This window comes from Mustela erminea, chromosome 9 (genome assembly GCF_009829155.1).
Source record: "Mustela erminea isolate mMusErm1 chromosome 9, mMusErm1.Pri, whole genome shotgun sequence".
NCBI lineage: Eukaryota > Metazoa > Chordata > Mammalia > Carnivora > Mustelidae > Mustela > Mustela erminea.
The window spans coordinates 73334539-73350147 of record NC_045622.1 but is presented as its reverse complement, the minus strand read 5'-3'; the positions used below and the strand labels follow the sequence as shown (position 1 = coordinate 73350147).

At 47.3% G+C, this 15609-nt stretch overlaps 1 protein-coding gene across 11 annotated transcripts in view; it reads right to left on the bottom strand.

Annotated features, from left to right (window-relative positions):
• The window catches only part of NAV2 (neuron navigator 2), a 397127-nt gene that overhangs the window by 312241 nt on the left and 69277 nt on the right, over positions 1-15609 (bottom strand). The window lies entirely within an intron of this gene.

The window sequence follows — 15609 nt, the reverse complement described above, 5'->3', positions numbered from 1 at the left end:
GAGTCAATGAGGCCCAGAGCTGGGTAACCAGTGCACAGCAGAGCTGGAATCAGAAGGAGGCCATCCCAAGTCCCATGTGCAGTCCCACGGACAGAGCACTGCCCTCAGCTCTGCTCTTTCCAGCCGACTCTCCTCCAGGAGGCCTTGGTGGCTGCTGTATGCATGGAAACAGCCCAGGCTTTGAACCCAAACCACTCCGCTTGCCCCAAACTCTTACCTAGCTTAAGAAAGTCACAGATGTTCTTACTCGGGAACGCTTTCTAAGGTCAGGAAAGAACTCTGCAGTACCCCAGCTCTGCTACTGCGTGTGTTCACCAACAGCAATGGGATGGGGTTTCTCTCCTCTGCAGATGAAGATGGGCCTTTGAGAAGCTCCAGACACAGCTTCTTCCTGCCCAGAGCCAGGCCCGGAGACCTGGATGCCAGTGGTGGCTTCCCATGGGCTCTGCAACCGGCTGGGAAGGGAACTTGGCCGGCTTGGCATGTACAGGCTGCAGCCGATTGGTGTGTGCGGTGTGTGGGGTGGGGGGGGAAGGAGTGGCAAGGAGAGGGGTTCCTTTGCCTGCCCTCTTCATCTGGCAGCTGGCGAGGTGGTAATGGTTAACTCGGGAGGGGTGCCCCATCCTCCTCTGGTGTCCTTGGTGGGAGTGGCTTCAACCCCTTCAGGCCTGGGGTTGTAGAACCAAGGCCTGGCAGAATTCCTAGCAGTGAGTGGTTAAGAGTATAGATTTTTCAGGCCAGATTGATCTGGGTGCAATAGTGTGGTTCCCCTTCTCATTAATGATGGAACTCAGGGTAAGTTACCATCTTGGGGATTTCATATCCTTATGTATACAGTGGGGATAATAATAGCACTAACGTCATGGGACTATTAGGCAGAGTAAATGAGATGATGCATGTAAGGCACAGAATGGGGCTTGCCACCTAGCAAGTGCTCAGTACCTTTTAACCCAGAGAAAATACATATTCTTTTTAATCAAATGTCACTGAAGTGAAAGGTCTTCCTCAGAAACAGCAGCAGACCAACCCTAATAGTCTTTCCTTTTGCAAACAGTAAAAGGAACTTGGGTTCCTTAAGCACCAACTTGGGTGCAGACACCGTGTGGACCGCCGCACAAGCCCAGTCTCCTCACCACTTGGGAGGCAGCAAAAGATCTGGCCGTTGTCTCAGCATGTCCCAGGTGGGCTGGTGCCTCCATATACATGGCCTCTAGTCTACTCAACAATCCTGCTAAGCCAGAATCATTCCTGGAGGAATCTGAGGCTCAGAGAGGTCAGATAACTCGCCCAGGGTCACACAGCCAGTACGCGGCTGGGATTTGCACCATGACAATAGCAACATTTTGCAGTCCTTACACTGTGCCAGGGGTTGGTCTGAGACCTTTACATATATTAACCCATTTAAGCCTCAGCACTAAGGAGGTACGGTGATTATCCCCATTTCACAGATGAGAATAACTGAGGCTCAGACAGATGAAGCAAGGTACACACTGAACAAGCTGGGCTGGGGTGGGAACCAAGTCAGGCTGGCTCCAGAGGCCTCACTTTAACCATTGCCCTTAGTGACCTAACTACCTCTCAAACAAACAAACAAACAAACAAACAACAATGAGACCCAAATCCAAAATTCAGCCCTTGCTCTTCTCACTGCACTATCCTGTCCCTAAGAAAAGAAACCTCAGGGGTGCTGAGGACACTTTTCTAATAAGAGACAACTGTGTTGGAATAAAAAATGCACTGGGCTGGAAGTCAAGAGACTCTGGGTTGTGACCTTAAGCAAATCACTTTCCCTCTCTGGATTTCAGTTGGCCCAAGTATAAAAGGATTGGTTTGGACTAGAACTTTGCACTGAAAACTTACAGCTTTAACAGTATATGGTTCTTTGAAATGGGCCTTCCCCCTTCCTGAGGAAGACCATGAGGTCCATGGAAATGTGGGCTGAGGTTGCTGACAGGCCCTTCCCAGAGCAGCCAAGGCACGTCTAATGGAAGGAGCCGGCATGCGGCCGAGTGTATGAGGGCCGGCCCACAAGTGAGCATCTGAGCCTGGGAGATCCTGGGCAATTTACCAGGCCCTTGGTTTTTCCCCTTTGGCAAAGACAGGGAAATAACTTGCCTTAGTGGGTTGCTTTGAGGTCATAAAAATGGTCATAAAGCATTTTCCCAGATTCAAAGTCCGGGTTTGCAAAATGCTCTTGAACTCAGCCATGAGAAGAGTAATCAGAGAAGAAGTCGGGACTTTGCAGGATTCCCAGAAAGCAGTCTGAGAATGTAAAGAATCTTCATTACTTCTCCATGCTTCTTGCAGCAGAGTCTGGTCCAGAGAGAAGAAAAAAGGCCCTAATACTGATTCAAAGCAACTGAGAAGATATTTAAAACAGTACGGTGCTGTTTGATATACTTATATGCTGTCCTGTGTCCAAAGTCTGCACCTCACCCGTTGGACAGTAAATTCTCAGGGGTTATGAAATTTGTCTGCCTCTGATTAAGACCTGCTGAGTTCCTGATGAGTACACCTCCCTGTACCCCAACTCACCTAATTCTCTTCTCTTTCTCTTCAGTACCTTGATTCCACTCGAGTCAACAAACATGCGGGGAACATGTCCTGTGGGCCAGGCGGTACTCCATTTGTACTTTCTAGCTCCAGTAATGTCTGAAAATAGCATCAGTGTCTTAGACCTTAGGAGCTAAGTGTGAGGATGGGGGGATCAAACCTTCCCTATAAAGGTCTGCGAAGGCCAAAGAATGATCATGGGGGTTTCAGCTACTTGCTTAAAGTCTATTTATGTTCATCATAATTAATTCACATGATATTTATTACATAAATTCTTACTATACAAGAGTAAGTGATTCACTTATTCAATAATTATTTCTCTGGCAGCTACATTTTTTTTTTAAAAAGATTTTATTTATTTGAGAGTGAGCAAGAGAGCACGAACAGGGGGAAGAGCAGAGGGAGAGGGAAAAGACGACGCCCCACTGAGCTGGGATCCTGATGTGGGGCTCGATCCCAGGACTCCAGAACCAGGACCACAGCCGAAGGCAAACACCTAACCGACGGAGCCACCCAGGCACCCTCTGGCAGTTACTCCTTATCAGGCATTTGCCGGCAGTCCTGAGACTGTCATTCAAAGAAGAAAATGGGCATATTCCTTATTTTATCAGAAGTCTAATTCCAGAGATGTGCTATTATCAATTTTAAAATAAGATTAATGGCATCTCTCTTTCTTAATTCATTTATTTAGTCCACGCATGACGGGTACCTGCCTTGAGCCTGGTAGTGGAGACACGTGTGAAAACAGTCCAGTGTGATTCTTGTCTTCACGGAGACCAGCAACCTGATAAAGGAGACGGCGGATTACTGAGAGAGGTGTTTGCAGGAGAAAGCAAGGGACTGAGATTTTGAAGGGGATACCTATGAGATAGACGGATGGGTCGGGGAGGTCTCTACGAAGGAGCTCCACCAGGCTGAGAACCAATGGGTAGGAAAGACGCAGTCATGTGACACTTGAGAAGAGGACACAGGTCACCGGAATAGCACAGGTGCACTCCCCTAGCGGGAAAGACTTAGTAAGGTCAAGGCAAGATGGTGCAGCCTGAGGCCGGGGAGTAGCCAAAGAGGATACAAAAGAGAGAGGAGGAAAAGGAGGAATCGAGGATTCCAGTGAGGAAGTATGCTTTGAACTTGAGCAGCTCATAAATGTCAGGACCTTGGCTGCTGTGGTTCTTCTCAACCCCAGCGATGCTGGAAATTCATGGAGACACTTCTGATTGTCACCACTAGGGGTTGCTACTAAATATTCTGTAATGGGTAGAAGCCATGAATGCTGCTCCACAACCCACATCGCCCAAAACAGCCCCAGTGACAAATAATTATTGGGCCCCAAATGGCGATAGCTCCGAGGCTGAGAAAGCCTGGGTTACACAAGCGCAGACAGCGAGATGGGGAGACGGTCCGAGGGGTTACTTAGCACCACATCTGGGACATATTAAATTTGAAATATTCATGTGAAGTTGTCCTTGGAACCACACTGCTTAGAATGGAGAAAGTAAAAAAAAAAAAAAGCGAGACTGGTATCCTGGTTCCTTTGAGGAGAAGAGAGTGAGTCCTCTCTCTCTGAGCTGGGAAAACCAGGTGGTCTTACTCATAATCCTCTCATCCGCTCACTTGTGAAAGAAATTTCATAAAATCAAGAAAATGTGAGCCTTTACATTTGCCATTCGCCCAGCTGCAACCCTTCCTTTCTCCCGCTCCACATTCTGCTCCCTCTGCAAGTCCGGCAGCAAGTTCTAGATCTGTGAGGCTTCCCCAAGGACCCCCTGCTGGCTGTGTCCGGAGTTGGAGAAGCCCCACTTTCGCAGTCCTTGCTGTGTGCGAGCCCCTCGCTAGGTAGGCCGTCATATGCTCTCACGTACACAGCTCTTTAAGATTTCTAACCTCCCTGGCAGGACAAGATTCCACCAACCTTCCAGATACAGAAACTGAGGCTCAGACAAGTAAAGATTTGGACCAAGTTCTTTTGGTTTCCAGAATCAATGCCCTATACAGGCTGCGTCCCTCTGATCTCCTGCAGCACTTAACCTACGCGCTTTGGATGATCCCTAGGTCCTGCTTCAGACCGCAGCATGCCCTGTCTCCCTCTGCATGCAAACAGCTGGCACACGGTCCTCACTCGGTAATTTGCAGACATGCGCTCCCCCTGTGTTAGTCTGGCCTCCCCAGCTAGTCTGTTAAGAGCTTGATCGCAGGGAGGATGCTGAGGAAATTCTCCCCTTTTCTCTCTTTCCCAGGATCCCACTTGGATTCCCCGAAGAACAAAGCACTATCAGTATTTCTGGCTTCCCTCTCCACCCCTATAGGAGATGCAGTGTCTAATCTGACCTGGCAGAGACCAGTACTCTTAAGGGGCCCCAACTTCCTGGGGGGAGGGTTCAAAGGCAGAAATTAGGCTCCCTGATGTCTCCTTCACTTCTGGGGTACAGGCATCTCTGGCACCCTTTTCCTATCTGTTAAGTACCTCTATCTGGGAACCAAGGGGGTAAGTTACATCAGCTTAACCCTGTGACCCACTCATGGGAGAGAAGGCAGGAAGCCTTCCTTTGGACTCAGGGCTAAGTCATGTTCTTTAGAATGTATCAGAAGTCCTGGAGTTGGGGAGTTACAAGGTGCTTACCAAAAAGGGGCTTCTCCAGGTGAATAAAGGCTACTTGTCTCTGTTCCTAGGAAGGAGAAGGGATGAGGGCACGGTCTTGATTTCTGTTGCATTCCCATCCCCCTGCATAGTGCAGACCACAGTTTAGAGAAACGTTCAATAAAACCTGAAAATGATATAAATGGCCTCCAGCATGGTCCTGCCAAACCAACCTCATGTCTCGTTCCCCTGTCTTTCCAACCTCCTCCTCCTCCTGAGTCTCTGACTCCCCTCAGTGACAAGTGCCATAATCCAAATTTCCCAGGCTAAAAGTCTCAAGAATCTTCAAACCCCTCTTCCTGTTTGCGAGCCCCTGACAATTAGCTGGCCAGGCTTGTCAATTCTGCCTCCACGACAGCACCCCTACCCAAAGAATGCCTTTCCCATGCCAACATCACAGCTTCGGCTTTACTCTGTCCAGAAAGGCCCACTGAGGCATAAACTGTGGGACAAAAGCTAGGACATCTCCATCATCTTTGCATTTCCCAGAACTAAACACAACACCTGGGACATACCAAATGCCGACAGCCCAGAGCAAGTGGAAAATCACCATTCCAGCAGTCCTGGGCCGGAAATTCAATAAAGGGCAGGTGGAACGGGCTGCTGTGCTTCTTCCGAATGCGACATTAACTTTCAGAATCAATCAGATTCCCACACTCCTCTGCTGCCCGAGCACAGCGATACCTCACATCTGGTACCGGGTGCGTGAACCCCACCTTCAATCAGCAGCTACCGGCCTGGGACACCTAGCTGGTAAAAGCCCCACCTAGCTGGGCCTCACGTTAGCTTGACTTCGGCCTGTCTTTGCTCCAGACTTCAGTCCAGAACCTCAGTTTTTGAGGACCGTAAGTAAAGACCTTGTGATGTGTGTCCCTGTGTGTGTGTGTGCACATGCATGAAAGAGGGTGAAGGGGAAGGAACAGGAGACCTCCTCCTTGGAAGGTATAAGGTGGATCTCCATGTCCCTTGTGTTCCCCAGTCTGGATCTCTCTTGGGAGCCTCCTAGGAGCTACCCCAGCGGGAATCTCCTACGGTAACTGCCACTGGTCTTACACGTCCCAAGCAGCTACAAACCCAGAAACACTCAAGCACTGGGTCTGGAGTGGACCTCTGCTGCAAGGGAGCCAGACTGCACCCTGGACCGGCGCCCAGGAACCCCTGCCAGCTACTGCTCAGGCTCGCTCGAGTGATTTCATTAACCTTCCAGCGAACAAGCCAGCATTTTAGGTGATTGAACTTCGCATTACGTTGAAAAATCAGAATGGTGATGTCAGAATTGCCCCATTTACTGAACGCTCAGTGTGTGCCCAGTGCTGTGGAGGGGTGGGGAATGCAAAGATGACAGGGAGTCAATTGTTGTGCCCCCCAACCCTCCCAACCCCCAACCAGGGCTTATGCTTTAATAGGTGTCTGCAGAGTTAAGGTAAGCTGAATCCAAGAGGGGGCATGGGGAATGAGATTCTTTATCCACAATGGCTACTATGAAGACATAATCAATTGGGTTTAGCTCCTGAAATCTCCTGGAACTGCACCATATATGGCCTGGAAACTCTGTCTCCTTGAAGAAGCCTATTTCAGTCATATGTCAATCTCCATTTTCTTACAGGAAACTTCCAGGAACTAAGGAGAATGCACCAAACTCCGATCTCCTAGCATTATCTCATGATATCCGTGCTCTTTTTCTTTGAGGACCTGCTTGCTGTCCATGAACAGAACTCTTCTCCTCCTTACCTGGTGTAAGTAGGAAGGCAGCCATCCTTTACCGAGTGAAAAGCATCTTGGAGAGGAGGTAGAGGAGAGAGTATTTAGCATGTATTCAGAAATGCAATGGAGGAAAAACCTAGTAGTGGTCCCCAAATTGTCCTGGGTCTGAAATGGATTTATTCAAAAGGGGACCCCCCCTTAGACCACAATGTGGCTCAGCTTGCAATAGGGCCTAACCAGGGAAGCAGTAAGACAACTTCTAAGGTCTAAAACCTTCTGTGTCTAGAGCTCCCCACTCTTCCCCAAACAGCAGCCAGAAGTTACTTTGCAGAGAGAACATTTACTACCACAGTTAGCGCGTGGTAGTAACACACACACACACACACGCACACACACAAAAGCCAACCGACACAATAAACTCAGTTCATTTAATTTCAAAACATGAACTCACTGCTATCTCAGGAAATATCACCTTACTCTTTAGATTAAATGTTAGTCCAGGTCTAGTAGGTATTCAACAGTGAGAAAGTAAGTACTTTACTCGACTTCTCCAGATTCAAGTTTCACCAAAACAAGTTTCGTACCAAGATTAGCCAAGTACTAGGTAATGGGATATGGCAGGGTTACATCATCTGTGGCCCCTTTCCAAAGCAACATGGCTTTCCCAGGTGGAATTCTAAGTGCTCCCCCTTCCTGTTCTGTGTAATCTTTGTTAGACCAGTTTGCCAGGTGGGTAATGGCAGATGCATTAAAACCGGATGCAGGCCAGGAGACCTTGGATATGTCATTTCATCTCTCTGGTTCCTCCATTGTGAAATGGATTGTTGGGGGCCATGGTCATGGGCCCCCTCCTGATCGAACTTTCCAAGACTGTTAGTCCTAGACTTGACTGTCTAACTCTTCCTGTGGCTGCCTGGCATGAACCACACCCCAACCCCCATCTAAGCTTTGAGTCCAACATCCAAGCATCGTGAGTCTTACTCTCTATGTGTATGGGTATAAGCAATTATTTGCCAGACCAAGTCACCTCCCAAGTGCACTGCTTAGCTAAATTTCCAACCCTAACATTAACAAACCCACTTTGCATATCCCTAACCCCTTCCCAGGCACAGTGAAAGATATGAAAAAGAATAATATTTGCCCTTGGTGGTGGTAGTGATGATGATGATGGTAATGAATTTTTATTGACGGCTTGTGAGGTGTCAGGTCCCACACTGAATGCTTTACTTGCCTCACCTCATTTAATTCTCACAAAAACCCTATTACATATGCATAACAGATGAGGGAACTGACACATAAAGAGATTAAATGATTCACCCAAGATCTCACAGCTAGAAAGTAACAGAATCCAGGATGTGAATCTAGGTCTGTCTGACACCACATTATCTTTTTAGCCCATCTCTATATTTGGAATAAGCAAGTTTAACCATAAAAGCATCTCACTTTGCCCAGGACAGGCCTGGTTTACTCCCATATCCCGCTGCAATGATGGATAGCACCCCCTTTCCCTCTCAGAAGTATCCTGGCTTGGATAATAAATGATACAGGCACATACTTACAATGCCTCCCTGAGGAGTGATAGTAATGCTTACAGTCATGTCACATTTGCAGTGAAGCCTTCCTCAACCACCCTATATTAAACAGCGACCTCTCTCAGACTCCCTATCCTTATCCTGCTGTATTTTTCTCCAGCACCCAGCACTATACAAAAGGAATATATATTTTCTCTTTGCACCCAGCACCATAGGAAAGAAATATATATATACACACACACACACATATATGTATATACATATATACATGTATACATATATGTATATACATATATGTATATACATATATGTGTGTGTGTATATATATATATATATATTTTTTTTTAAGATTTTATTTATTTATTTGACAGAGAGAGAGGGATCACAAGTAGGCAGAGAGGCAGACGGGGTTGGGGGCAGCGGGAAGCAGGCTCCCTGCTGAGCAGAGAGCCCAATGCAGGGCTCGATCCCAGGACCCTGAGATCATGACCTGAGCTGAAGGCAGAGGCTTAACCCACTGAGCCATTATTGTCTGATTCCTCCACTAAAATACAGGTAGGTATCTCCTACTTCTAGAAGGTTCATGTTATGGCACTTTACTTTTATGAAACACCTACATTATTACCTGTTTTCACTAACCAAGAAAATATTTGAAGAAGTTTCTCACTTTCAGGAAAAAAGGCAAAAAGCAAAAATAGCACTCTGCATTTGTTCTGCAGGGAGCCCTCCCAGAGACCGTGAGGCTCCCTAGCAGCAAGTGGCGCCGCCAAGCTCCCTACGTGGGAACTACACGCAGCCTCTCAGCATCGAGTCCCACAGCTTTGAACTGTGTCTGGGAGCTTCTTTCCCCTATCTGGGTTTATTCTGCATATCTAAGAGCAAGATGTGTCCTAAGGTATCAGAAAAGGCCTAAGACAGGTTGTCTTTTGGGTTGGGGAACATTCACAAAAAGGTCCATCCAAAGTAATGACAATTGCCTCTTCACTTTACATCATTTTTGCCGCAAGGTTTCACCGGGACACCCTACTGCAGACAGTAGGGAGCCTGTACCAGTTCCATGCATGCAAAAATTTCTTTTGGTTTAGCAGAGCTTCCCCTGGTATGTAATAAACATTTCATCAGTAATGACATTGATACGTATTGAATAAATGACTGTACCATCATCGTCATAACAAAAGCTCACGTTTATTGAACACTTACTATGGGCTGGGTGCCGCTCTAAAGACATCTATTTTATCAAACAAGCCCAAGAAGCCCTCAGTTATCACCGCCATGAAGAAACAGACTAAGAGAGATGAGTTAGTACTTGCTAAAGAACACACTACAGTCAGTAGCTGAGCTGGGAGGGGACAAAATTTGTATGCCCCTAATGTCTGCTCTGGCAACACACATCACTCAGGATTTAGGGCCGTGTGGGACCCCAGGTGGGCTAGCACTATCAGAGGGCCTGTCAGAGGGCCCAGGAGGTGGTGTGGTCAGGCAGGGCTTCCCAGAAGAAAGAGAACTTGGGTTGAGCTTTGGGAGAGAGGACAGCACCTGGACAGATGGAGGAAGCGTTTAGTCCCAGGGAGCAGGGAAAGCGTTAAATCATGGGGCTGACCCTGCTGACTGGAACGAACAACTTCTGTATGGAGGCCCCGCACAGTCAGATTTAAAATTCTGCTCGCCTTGGGTGTCACGGAGGAGTCAGACTTCATTCACTAGTGAGCAGGAATCCACAGATGGTTTCTGACCAAGAACTCAGTCTGCAGTCCCAATTCTGGAAACTTCAGAACAGGGCCAGAGACGCTAATAGGAGCTACAACTGAGGACCGAGGCTCACCCCCGGACTCTCTGCAGAGAGGAGGCACTGGAGCTGGGGAAGTCCCTGTTGGCAGCACCTGCCTTCCTATAGATTTGTTTTTGCTTAGGTCCTACCATGTTCCCTGGGAGCAAGCAGTCCTTCTCTCACAATGACAAAGATCACGTCTAATGCAGGTGCTTACTCCTGTCCCATACACGGCATCATGACCATGTGCAGTGAGGATCTTTGGTGGCAAAGACTATTCGCTCCTACCTCCCAACCTTCCCAGATATCTCCATCACACTTTCTTGTTTCCCATTTAAACACACTGGGCCAAATCATTCTAACGCCTCATCTCATTTCCCGATCTCCCAGTCTCCCTGTGCATATCTCCTATGACATCACGTTGTCAACATCTGAGTCAAAAAGAATAAACTCTGGGAAGACCCCATGTCTCACCAGCCAGGGGCATGAGGCAGTCTGGTCCACGCATCCTGGACAAGCCGACAACCCTAGAAAGAAAAACTTAGCCACACACGTCTTCTGGGTAGTTGGCAATATATGACAGAAGCCAGGTCCAAAACCGAAAAAAGGAAAAAATTTATATATATTTTGTTGAGTCCACATAAAAACAGTTGCATAAGTAATATAAGACTGCTGCACCACCAGAGGGGGACCAATTATAAATCTCTATGTTTCTATTAACACAAACATAAAGGAAAATGCGTAACCTCCAAATGTCACCTAAAGGAAGCCACTTACTACTTTCAGGGTTTTTCTTTCTTCCCTTTCCAATATTTAATTATTTATTTTCCCAGTAATTAAACAGAATCAAACCTTCCTTACATGCTTTGGTTTCAATTGTGGAAAGTGTATCAAGGTTATGATGACTCATTACCCACAGCAGAAATGCATATGGAAACATTCCTATGTATTTCAACCTGGTTTCTCCAGGAAAAGATGGAATTTCTTCCCTGGAGATGTTTTGTAATTAATAGAAAACGGACATGATTGCAGTACCTGGGAGAATGGTAAAATCTATGCCGGTCATAATTAATGGAAATCAGGAGAAAGTTTTAGAAGTCCCTAAGAGTGGAAATGACTGATATTTTTCAGCAGAAGAGTGGAGTACCTCCAGACGAGTGGCAAACGAGCTTTATTCAGAAAACAAAATAAAACAAAAACCCTAGAAGTAATTAAGAGGAGAATCAGTTTATGCACAGAAAGATGAGTAAGAGCTATAGGACCACAGTCTTGTAAACACAGAACCTGGGAGCTTAGGACCTGCAGAGTCCACAGCATCCTTGCCTTTGGGAGGGAGCAATGTAACTGCAGAAAGCCAGCCAGGGCCCTTTAACCCACTGACCTCTTTTAATCTGCTTGTTAGCCTGGCTTCAGATGGGCCCAGGGGGTCTTTGACCGATCTCTAGGGGGGAAAGGTCAAAGGTCAGAGGCACATTCCCTGATCATCATTATTCTCAATTATTCTTCATTCTAAGCCACTTTCTCCTTCATTCTGAGGAAGGGCCCCATTAAGTGTTTTCCAGGACACTGAAGGGCAATGACCCAATCCAGGCCTGTTCACTGCGTTCCCTTTCCTTTCCACCTCAATTACAGCATCTCCCTGAGCAAAGGGGATACACAGCGGGTAGCAACCCACAGAGAGAGTCACCCAGCCCTGTCCAGCACAGGCATACTCCTATATCATACACTGAATTCAGAAAAGCCTGCCGCTCTCCAGGACATACCCAGCCTATTACAATACAGGAGCTCAAAGCACAGCCTTTGCTTTCAGACAAAGCAGAGGTTCTACCAGTTTCTAAGCCTGGAAACTTAGGAAGGTCACTTAATTCCTGAGCCTTAACGTCCTCATCTGAATAATGGAGCTAATAATAGTTTCTACTTCACCAGATTATGGAGAGGATGAAGTGGAATAAAGAGTAAAGCAAAAGCTCAGCATACATCAGCTATTAAAATGATTATTTTTAGCAGTACTTTCTTTATCTTTCCTTGATAAATATAATGCATGGTCATTGGCAAAATCCAGAATATAAGGAAAAGTAAGGGGGCGCCTGGGTGGCTCAGTGGGTTAAGCCTCTGCCTTTAGCTCAGGTCATGGTCTCAGGGTTCTGGGATTGAGCCCCGCATCGGGCTGTCTGCTCAGCCGGGAGCCTGCTTCCCCCTCTCCCTCTGCCTGCCTCCCTGCCTACTTGTGATCTCTCTCTGTGTCAAATAAATAAATAAAATCTTTTAAAAAGAAAAAAGAAAAGTAAGGATCCCCCCCCCCAAAAATCCCTGGTAATCTACCCCCTTAACACTGGGAATATTTCTGTCGAGTCTTTTCTTCATGCATGGAGACATGCAACACTACGGGGTCATCTTTTAATCCTAAGAGCGACCATGCACTGCCTGTCAACTACAGTTCTTTCCAAATTGCATAGTAAGAGGCTATGCAACTGGCCTCGGTCACAGGAGAGCGCTTCCCGTGCAGAGTTGGGACTGCGGGTCTCTCTGGCTGGAACACTTAGCTCTGTGCCCCAGGACAGGTAAGGCTGCAAGGGTGGCTGCTCTCCGGCCCTTTCCTCTCCCCATTCTTTGGCTCTGCTGCTTCTCAGATAATAAGCTGCTCCGGAAGGGGCCTCATCGCCTCTCCTTGCCCTGCCCAAGCTGGAAGAATCTTAAAAGAAGGGAACGAAGTGGTGATAAGGATGTCAGAACCACCCATGTCAGGCTCTGGGGTTGTGCCCCAAGCTTACCCCTCCCGGTGGGTGTTTTAGGCCTGAGCAGTCAACCCCTCTCATTTCCGTCAAAGGCGTGATTGGCCCTGTCAGGTCGGATTTGGACAGAAATAGGATTTGCTGGCTACTGCCTTCTAGCCTAGGTGGGCAGGTGCATTTCTGACATTCTCCTGCAGAGATAACATGCAAAGATTCAAATTTTGCCTCTAATTACTCTTGGCCTTATTTTGATCCAATTAGCCTCAAAATAGAAGCTAAACTCAATCGTTTGGTTCCCTTCTTCAATCAGAAGAGTGAATTTTCAAGCTGTGGATTAACTGACTTCATGTTTACTGAACTGCATCAGTGATAAAAAGTTCAGACACTCACCTCTGGCCCCCTAGCCACATTCTGGGATAGTTATTCACAAGCAATTGACTTCCAGGATGTTCCCAGAGAGCTCCTTTCTCCTGAGGGCCGCTCATAATTCAAAGGTAAGTAAGGTTTATCTTCCCCAAGCTCATCAGAAGACTGAACCATTCACCCAACAGCACAAAGGAGAGAAAATCATCATCATCGTCATCATCATCAAACAACAACTGTTCCCAGTCCAGACACCCATGTTTCAGACTCTGCTGGATCCTGTTTCTGTAGTCTCATCTCATCTTATCTTTTCACAACTTGGGAAAGAGGAAAACTGATTCGAACATTAGCAAATGACCAGCCTAGAATTCAAACCAAGGATCATCAGAGAGCAAAGCCTTACCTGAGGAGCACAACCTCCCAACCACCACTGGGCTCTGCACCCAGTAAGTACCAAATGACGGATACTGGTAAGTCACCCAGTCAGTCGGTGACCAGACAAAAAGCAAACTAACAATGTTTCAACTAATGGTGTGCCCAATGCTTTCCAGGATTCTGCAGAAAAGCTGAGGCCTGTGCTTGAGGATAGCCAAGGCTATGTGAGTGTGTAATAGTTGTCATCACCATTCCTGCCTGGGGTCTGAGGGCAGTGGCGGGGTGGGGGTGGGGGGCGGCCACAAACACAGCCACTGCAGCCTCTCCAGTGCTTTCTGGTTCTTGGAGCTCCTGTGGCACCTCCCCCACACCGGTAGGTGAATCCTCTGGAGGACCACAGCTACCCTTGGGTGGTCCTCACAGTTCATTTGAAAAGTGAGACCCAGGTCTAAAGAACCAGACGACCCAATAAAGGATGACCTTTGACCCACAGTGGGGAATGCTCCTTCCATGGGGTAAAAAGGCAGCTATGTTGAAGCAATGAGGACATCCCAGCCCTTACCACAGCCACCTGCCATGAAGACCTGTCCTCTGGGATGCTCCATGTTTTCCCTACCTGCCAAGTCATTCTTTTTCTTTTCTTTTCTTTTTTCTTTCTTTCTTTTTTTTTTTTTTTCCCTTAGCAGCATCTAGGTCTTGCAGCTGGACCCTAGCCGGTCCACACCAGGACCCACCTTTCCCTGTGCTACATTCTCAAGTGGCGTCTCAGGTGTAGCTTGGAGAGAAAATGTGTGAAACTCTGGGGTCTCCCACAACAGTCTGGTTGGAGAAAGATTCCAGGAAAGGATTAGGCAACTACGGTCCCGACACAGTACAGCAAAGGTGCATAACGTCTGCTAATGTTACAGCACATTAAAAGAAACCGTAAAATAGTAGTTTGAAGTTAGACAGGCCAAACATAACTCAAGAAGTAGGAAAAGCAAGGTGCCGTTTTTCGAACAAATAAGCTCATTATATGAAGAACCAGCTGAGGTATTTTCACATCTTGTTAGTACACGCAGCGGCTGTGACTTTTTTCGTAGCATCTTTCAAGAGCACAATCAGTATGAATTCCAGCTTATTAATGATACCCAGTCCTTACTGAGCTCTTATTATGTGCCAGGAAAATCTCAAATATGGTCTCTTATCCCTACATCAGCAACACATGGTGAGAACCTGCCCCATTCTGCTCTGGAGGAAGCTGACATCCAAGGGGGAAGCTAACTTGGCCAGACCGCTGGCTGACTTCAGTGGGGAATTAGGGTCTACTTGAAACCATCAGATAAGAAACAAATCACAAAAGCAAAACCCAGAGAAGAGCCTTCTGATTACATTTTCTCCTTGGGCTGGAGAAACAAGTCAGGCTTCCTGGGGCAGAGAGGAAAACACTGCTCTCCTAAGCCCTCCCAGGAGCGAGGAGCGGTTATTTTTGAAAACGGAGGAGGGGAAAAGTACCTGCAACCAAGAAGATTCTTGCATGCTAGGAAGAAAACTAAGCTATTGTGAGAGGCGGGGAACGGAATCCACGCGCATTCAAGCTAGCCTCAGGTTTTTTTTGTTGTTGTTGTTGTTGTTGTTGTTGTTGTTTGTTTTTTCTCTCCCCCAAACAAGCCAAACGGCAACAGAGATCAGCACGAGCACCGGCGTGTCTCCCCAACTATCCCAACACAATGGGGGCGGGTGTACAGACCACGTTGACCCGGGACGGTGGTGAGGGCGCAGACCTACTGGCAGGACACAATCCCCAGCATGTGCAACCCAGGAGATCCCCAGGAATTAGTAGGTGGAAGGGACCGGGAGAAACTGCAGCCCATTCCCACCCTCCTTCAATCACTCACAAACACATACACACATGGACTTTTCCTGGTTTAAAACAAGCCTGAAATCTCTCTTCAGAATAATACG